General features: G+C 39.6%; 1 non-coding gene across 1 annotated transcript; it reads left to right on the top strand.

Moving 5' to 3' along the window:
• The first annotated feature begins 5,114 nt into the window (after positions 1-5,114).
• Positions 5,115-5,221, top strand: LOC141698742 (small nucleolar RNA R71). Its single transcript, XR_012565246.1, has one exon. It is a non-coding gene; the product is annotated as a small nucleolar RNA R71 (small nucleolar RNA).
• The last annotated feature ends 2,847 nt before the right edge of the window (positions 5,222-8,068 follow it).

Raw genomic sequence — 8,068 nt, 5'->3', positions numbered from 1 at the left:
AATAATTGGTTTTATTGGGGATAGGATGACAGAGGATCGAGATGTTGTTTATTTTGCTAGATTCTGTCAACTTATTTATACGTATTGTACTGCTGAACCCCAGTTAGTCAGCACTCAAACTCCACCTTTTAAGGTTGCAAAAAGGTACTTTAACGACCTGATAAATGCTGACACAAAGAAATCAATGGTGAGACAATTACAGATTCCTCAGTCTGTGAAACAGATTCTGGTAAATGCTGATCCTGCTACTTACAAATCTGTTTACTCAAATGTTCAACCAACTCACCATAACCAAAATCCATCAACCTCAGTCTCTACCTCTCATTCTACTCAACCTACCCTCAGAACTTATCTCAAATCCTATCTCTCCACTTCACAGACTGCTCAACCTTCTTCTTCAGCACCTACTGTGAAGCCTACATCCTCTAAGCCAAAGAGAACAAAGACTGTTCCTCAAACATCTCAGAAGAAGAGGAGGATTACTTTGAGAGATGAATCAGATTCTGAGGATCAGATTCCCTCTTCAGAACCTGTGGTAGATGAAGCTGAGAAGGCAACTTCTCAGAAGGATTCTGCAATTGGGGGTTCTAGGCTTCTCAAGAGGCTTAGACGTATGACGGTTCCTGCAACTCCCAAGGAATCCAAATCAACAAGGAAGTACAAGAAACAGAGGGCACAGAGGCCAGTTTCAGATGATGAGGAGGAACCAGCTAAGGAAGGGGATCAGGAATCTCTGATCTCACAAGACAAGGAATTTGCTCCAGTCACTTCTTCTCCATCAACTCCATCTCAGGAACCTGTATCTGAAAAGGCTAATTCACCTTCTAGGTCTCTTGTTGATCCAGGCACAAGTGCTGAAATTGATATTCAGAACTTGGTCGTGCCTGAAATACTTTTCTTAGAAGCTCCAACAGCAAATAATCCTTCCACAACACCTGTTACTGATGCTGTTCAAACTCCTGAGTTATCACTAACACCTTCTCTGCATCAAGATGCTGATGATCAGATTTTAGGTGAGCATCAGGATATGGCTGTTGATCAGAACTTAGTATCAGATCAGCAATTAGAGGATGTTGAAGCCTCCATTGCTACTCACACAGTTGTCTTATCAGAAGATACTGATTCTTTAAGTTCTGATGCTGCAAATGTTGGAGATACTGGTGAAGCTGCTACAACTGTAGATGCTGATGAAGCAGGTCCTTCAGGACATACTCCTCCACTGACTCTTCCTAAGTCTGAACTGCTAAAGGAGTTTGTTATCAGGGATGCACCAGTGCCTTGGAGTGAAACTCCTGCAGGTCAGGAGTGGACTAAGGAATGGAACTCAGTTTCATGTGTTCCAAATGCTTTACATCTTGCTGAGCACTTGACTAAAGCTGATGAAATGTTATATTCTGATGATTTTAAAATCCAGCTTAGAGTCACTGCATTGAGTACTAAACATCTACAAGGTCTTCATTCCAACACTCATGCAGAGCTACACAAGATTCAGGAGAACTTTATTAAACAGGAACAAGTTTGGAAACTTGATAAGAAAAAGTTCTTCCAACCTACCATTGACAGGGTTGCTTATATTGAGAAAACTCAAGAGAAGCAACAAGCTCAGATTGATCAAATTCTGACAAATCAAGCTTCTCAGCAATCGCAACTTACTGAAATCCAGACCTCAGTGGAACTACTTATCTCTCTTTTATTACCTGCTGATGCCAAAAAGGGGGAGAAGGTAATTAAGTCCAAATGCAAAACCAACAAGTCACTGCAAGGAAAGGATGATGGAAAAGATGACCAAGGAAACTCTGGAATGGGTGGTGGTCATAGTCAAGGTAGAAGGTTTACATCAAGACAAGCTAGTCACAGAACAAGTTCTGATACTGGGAAAAGAATAAGTTCTGCTGCTGGTAAAAGGATAAGTTCTGATGAATTTCTAGATCTTGATGAGGAAATGTCAAGACAGTTATTTCTTCAAGAAAATCCAGGGATGGACTTGGAAAGTTTAAAGGAAGAAGAAGCCAGACTTAAATCAGAGAAAGTCACATATAAATCTGAAGCTTCTGGTAAAAAGTTACTTCCAAAACCTAAAGGCATTGTGATCAAAGAAAGGATACATACTGAAGAAACTTTGGCTAGATCACAATCACAGATAGATCCAAGATCCAAGGGTAAAGAAAAGGTTGGTGAACCTATCAAGCCTTATGTACCTCCTGAGGAAGAAGAAATTACTGATGGAAAAGATAATCTTGCTCTGACTTCAAGAAAAGTTCTTAAAACAACCTCTGACATGGCTCAAGTTGTTCAGAGTCAAGAAATTGTAAGTTCTGATATTCAAAAGAAGCAAGTAACCTCTGACAGTGCTCAAGTTAACTTGATATCAGAAAATAAATCTAAAACACTCCTACCAGGATTCACTAAAGCAAAACAGACTCAATCTTTGAAGACTACTCCAAGTGGTTTTGAAGCAAGAGTAGTTACTGGAAAGGAAGCTAGAGATAAAACTGGATTGGGAAGTGCTGATGAAAGAAGAGTACACAACACTACCGATGATCCAACTTCCTTGAGTGAACCAGGTATTGGAGCAACTCCTGAGAGATTGAATCAACTAGAATCTGTACAGATGGTTTACCATACCTACTTGAAAGAATACATTATGTTGTATTTCATGACAGATGGTAGGGTTTATCATATAAGACAAAATGCTATTCCTTTGAAGTATTTTGAAGAATTGGAGCATGTACTTTTCTTACTTCAAGTGGATAACAGAATAACAGAGACTGCTGCAAACTACTTAAAAGAACAGATTCAGAGACAGAAAAGACTTTATTCTGTTAAGTCTGACAGCAGATATGTTCCAAAGTACAGAGATCACAATGGTGATATTGTTGATATGAAGCCTAATACTGCACAGATCAGAACATATCTTGGTATTAAGGGGCTTGAATTCAATCTAGAGTCTAACAAAGCTTATGTCATAAGACTAGATCGGGAGTTGAGAAAAGCAAAGATTAATGATCTCAGAGCTGCAATATTTCAAACTGGTGAAGATACTGCAGAGCTTAAAGATGTCAAACGGAGAATGATTGATGAACTCAGATATGCTGAGAAATGTTTGTTGAAGAATTATCTCAGAACAACTCCCGACATCAGAGAGATCAGAAAATGATGAAGCCAAGTCGAAGATCTACAACTGCTTAAATTCTGATATTTATACAGATTGAAGTTGTTATCAGAAGTTGAATTGGTAAAAACTTTAAGGACTGTAAGTTGTAGTTATCTTGTCTATTTCTTATGCATTTGTACTTAATGTTTTTGACATCATCAAATATCTGTTAAACTTGTATATTTTGCTAATTTACAAGTTGGGGGAGATTGTTAGATATATTTGATAATGTCATGGCTAATATGTTTTATGTTTAGATTTCAGATCTTATTTGAACAGAACAAATCAGTACTTAACTGATCAGTACTTATACTGGAAGTCAGAACTTAAGGGATATCAGTACTTATGTTATCAGGAGATAGATATCAGAACTTAAGTGCTGAAGGAAGATCAGATAAGGACAGTAGCTGATTAAAGTTAAGAAGATCAAGATAAACATAAGAAGAGATATGCATGAAGAAGGAATTCCGTGAAGAATGGAATACTTGGAATAGAATATATCTGATTGATATATTTTAGGAAGCAGAATTATATTCCATATCAATTAGCGATTATCTTGTAACTGTGTAGTATATAAAAACAGACATAGGGTTTACACTATAAGTGTTATCATTATCGAGAATATTATTTACTATAACCCTAGCAGCTCTCGTGATATTTTGTTCATCACTGAGAGATAACAGTTCCAGATTGTAACAGAGTTTATTGATTAAATAAAGTTTGTTTTCTGTTACATAAGTTCTTGAAGTTTGATTTGATTGTAATAAACACTGTATTCACCCCCTCTACAGTGAAAGTGTGACCTAACATATGCCCCTTGGGTAAGTAATGGAACGGTCCGCCAATTGTAGCGACATGTATGTGGGTTTTGGATCAGGCAGATCCAGCTTTTTAAAGATCGACAAGGGCATCAGATTAATGCTTGCTCCCAAATCACAAAGGCACTTGTCAAAAGTTAGATTGCCAATGGTGCAAGGAATGGTGAAGCTTCCTGGATCTTTCAGTTTTGGTGGTAACTTTTGTTGCAGAACCGCGCTGCATTCTTCCGTGAGAGCAACGGTTTCAAGGTCATCCAGTTTCACCTTCCTTGAAAGAATAGTCTTCATAAACTTCGCATAACTAGGCATTTGTTCCAGAGCCTCAGCGAAAGGTATATTGTTCCAGAGCCTTTTCAGCATCAGCTACTTTTCCAGACCTTAAGGTAATAGCCTTGACTTGCTCTTTAGCTTCCTTCCTGCCTGGTACTTCCGTGTCACTGGGAAGAGTGCCAGGTTGACGATTGAGCACTGCATTGGCTAATTGACCGATTTGATTTTCCAAGGTCTTGATAGAAACCGCCTGACTCTTGCACAACAGCTTAAGTTCCTCAAAATCAGCACTAGTAGGTGCAGCTGTACTTCCCTGTTGAGGATATGATTGCCTTGTAGCATACTGCTGTGGTTGCTGGAATCCAGGTGGGTTAAACTGTTTACTCACCCCTTGCTGATATGGTGGCTGAATAGTATTCTGATTATTCCCCCAGCTGAAATTTGGATGATTTCTGTTATTAGGATGATAGGTCGCTGGCACAGGCTGCTATTGTCACTGATAATTATTCACATACTGAACAGATTCGTTGATAAGAGAACACTGATCCGTAACATGAGAACCTGCACAAAGCTCACAAACCATAGCTATTTGATTAACTCCATACATAGCCAGAGAATCAACCTTTATTGATAGCGCTTGGAGCTGGGCTGCAATAGCGGTGGCTGCATCAACTTCCAGAATACCTGCTAACTTGCCTGACGTCATCCTCTGAGTTGGGTTTTGATGCTCATTTACAGCCATCGTCTCTATAAGATTATACGCCTCAGTATAGCTTTTAGCCCATAAGGCTCCTCCAGCTGCTGCATCGAGCATGGGCCGAGATTGGGCCCCCAAACTATTATAAAAACCAGTTATTACCATCCAATCCGGCATTCCATGATGTGGACATTTTTTCAACATTTCCTTGTAGCGTTCCCAAGCCTCGCACATAGATTCTGTAGGTTGCTGCGCAAACTGAGTAAGAGCACTCCTCATAGCAACAGTCTTTGCCATTGGATAAAACTTCACCAGAAACTTTTGCGCAAGATCTTGCCACGTAGTGATGGACCCAGCTGGTTCAGAATGTAACCAGTCTTTAGCCTTATCCCTCAGTGAGAATGGGAAAAGCCTCAACTTGATAGCCTCATCAGTCACGCCATTATACTTAAAAGTGCTGCAGATCTCGACAAAATTTCTTATGTGCATGTTGGGGTCTTCAGTTGCCGCTCCTCCAAAAGAAACAGAATTCTGCACCATCTGAATAGTGCCCGGCTTGATTTCAAAGGTGTTAGCTTGAATAGCCGGATGAAGGATGCTTGACTGAATATCATCAATTTTAGGCCGAGAAAAATCCATAAGAGCTGGATCAGCTTGAACAATACGATCTCCCATGTTTACTGGTTCTTTCTGCTCAAGTCCTGAATTCGAATCCTCAAAATCTAACTTCTCCGGAATATCAAGAACTTCGTCTGTCTCCTCAGTTGTATCTAAAGTCCTCTTGCGAGCACGAGAACGAGTTTGCATAAACGCTTGCTAAAGTACCTGAAACACAACCAAAAAGAGTAAGTAACTACTACGTCCTAATCACTGAGTCCTAATGACCAATGATGGTAAGTAAATAAACTAAACAAATACGCCGAGTCCCCGGCAGCGGCGCCAAAAACTAGTTAGGGCGAAAACACGCACTAATATTCACGCAAGTATACGCGTTCGCAAGTAATATAGAATACTTTCTAGTTCGTTCCCTCAGAGACTCAGACTAAATTATTGTCTAATTAAACTCACTCACCAATGTATGATTACTTCTCAATGTTAAGATAATAACACTTAAAATTGTTGATCAAATATTAACTATAATTAACTACTTAATTAACCACTTAACTATCACTTCAAATTATCAATAATAAAACACTCATGAGTTCACAACTTCATTATTACTTCCTTCTATAGCCATTGTTATTACCTTTAGCATGTGATAGTGATGACATTAATCGAATAACATGAAACTGATAAAAGCCAACTTTCATTGTACTAATACCATTCTACCAAGCATCCACAATTAAGATAGAAGTTGAATAGTCATCAATTATGTTGAGTTCCTATATGTCTACAGAAATTGACAACACAACGATTTAAGCACAAGTTATTCCTTTTGATTACATAGGGCAAATAAAACTGTTAGAGTTACCCACTAATCATGCACAACGTACATGAACCTATGCTAGCATGGCAAGTTCTAAATCTCAAGATCCACCGTCGCTTCACAAGAGATTAACACCCTATCTTATATGTTCGCGACGCACATAAGACGAATACGCGCAACCAATACTAGATATCATGCAATCATCACACACTAAAGTATTTAAACAATTAACTAAAGAATTCCATAATAAATCCGTTGTAACCCCATGATCACGATTAGCCCATAATAGAACTCATCGCCATCATGGGTTCATATGAAATCATGATAAACAAACACAAGAAAATAATAACTAAACTAATTATATTAAAACAGAGTACGTCACAAGAGTAAATAAGTCAAAGCAAGAAAACTAGCATCCAACGTTACAACGAAACAAGAATCACAAGAATATATGCTTCCTCTTCGTTGCGGTGTGCTAAATCGGTCTTCTTCCTTATCTCCTTCGCTCCTTGCGTAAAACACAATCTAAAACATAATCTCCTTAATACTCTTTTTGAAAACGTCTCAAATCTACCTATATAATAGTCCCATAAAACTCAGATTACATAGAAGTTGGAAGCCACACAGAAGTAGAAGTCTAAAATAATTCAGCTTTTTCCCCGACCCTGCGCGGCCGCTCAGCATTTCTGCGCGGGCGCGCAGGCTACTGCGCGGCCGCTCAGCATTGCTGCGCGGGCGCGCAGGACCCTACTGGAAAAATTCCAAGCTTGCTCCGTTTCTTCGCCGTAATCTACCCATTCCTTTCCTCTCGCAATGGTGAACACATGCCAAGGCTTATTCTTGATGATTCCTCCCCCGAAATGCAACTAATACCCTGAAATGCATAAACACTAGAAAAACACATTAAATACACAAAATACTTGATTTCAAGACACCAATTTAAGCCATTTTAAGACGTTCTAAGTGGTATAAAATACCACTTATCACCTATGCTAGCGTGATAGCTATTGTTATAAGAAAATTCGATCAGGGGTAAGTGACCATCCCAATTTCCTTTGAAATCGATGGCACACACTCGCATCATATCTTCTAGGGTCTGTATAGTCCTTTCACTTTGTCCATCAGTCTGGGGGTGGTAAGCGGTACTCATGTTTAGTCTGGTGCCTACACATTCCTGGAAGCTTCTCCAAAATCGGGAATTAAACCTCGGGTCTCTATCTGACACTATGGCTACAGGAACGCCGTGTCTTAGTACAATTTCCTTCAAGTAAATATCTACCAAATTGTCTATGGTGTACCTTTCGTTGATTGGTAGGAAGTGTGCGGACTTGGTCAGTCTATCAATGATAACCCATATAGCATCGTGGTTAGTCTTTGTCCTTGGTAAGCCCGTCACAAAATCCATGGCTATGTGTTCCCATTTCCATTCCGGAATTTCTAGGGGTCGTAACAGTCCACTAGGTCGCTGGTGTTCCACCTTCACTCTCTGGCATGTCAAGCACTTGCTGACCCACTCTGCTACTTCTCTCTTCATGTTAGGCCACCAATAATATTTCTTAAGGTCATGGCACATTTTCGTACTTCCGGGTGGATTGAATATCTAGAGCTGTGCCCTTCATGCAACAGCTCGTCCTTTAATTCTTGCACATTCGGAATCCAAATCCGGGACGCATACCTCATGATCCCTTTCTCATCCTTCTCGT

Source organism: Apium graveolens, chromosome 11, assembly GCF_009905375.1.
Source record: "Apium graveolens cultivar Ventura chromosome 11, ASM990537v1, whole genome shotgun sequence".
Taxonomy (NCBI): Eukaryota; Viridiplantae; Streptophyta; class Magnoliopsida; order Apiales; family Apiaceae; genus Apium; species Apium graveolens.
The sequence above is the reverse complement of the archived record's forward strand: the minus strand, read 5'-3'. Positions and strand labels throughout refer to the sequence as shown.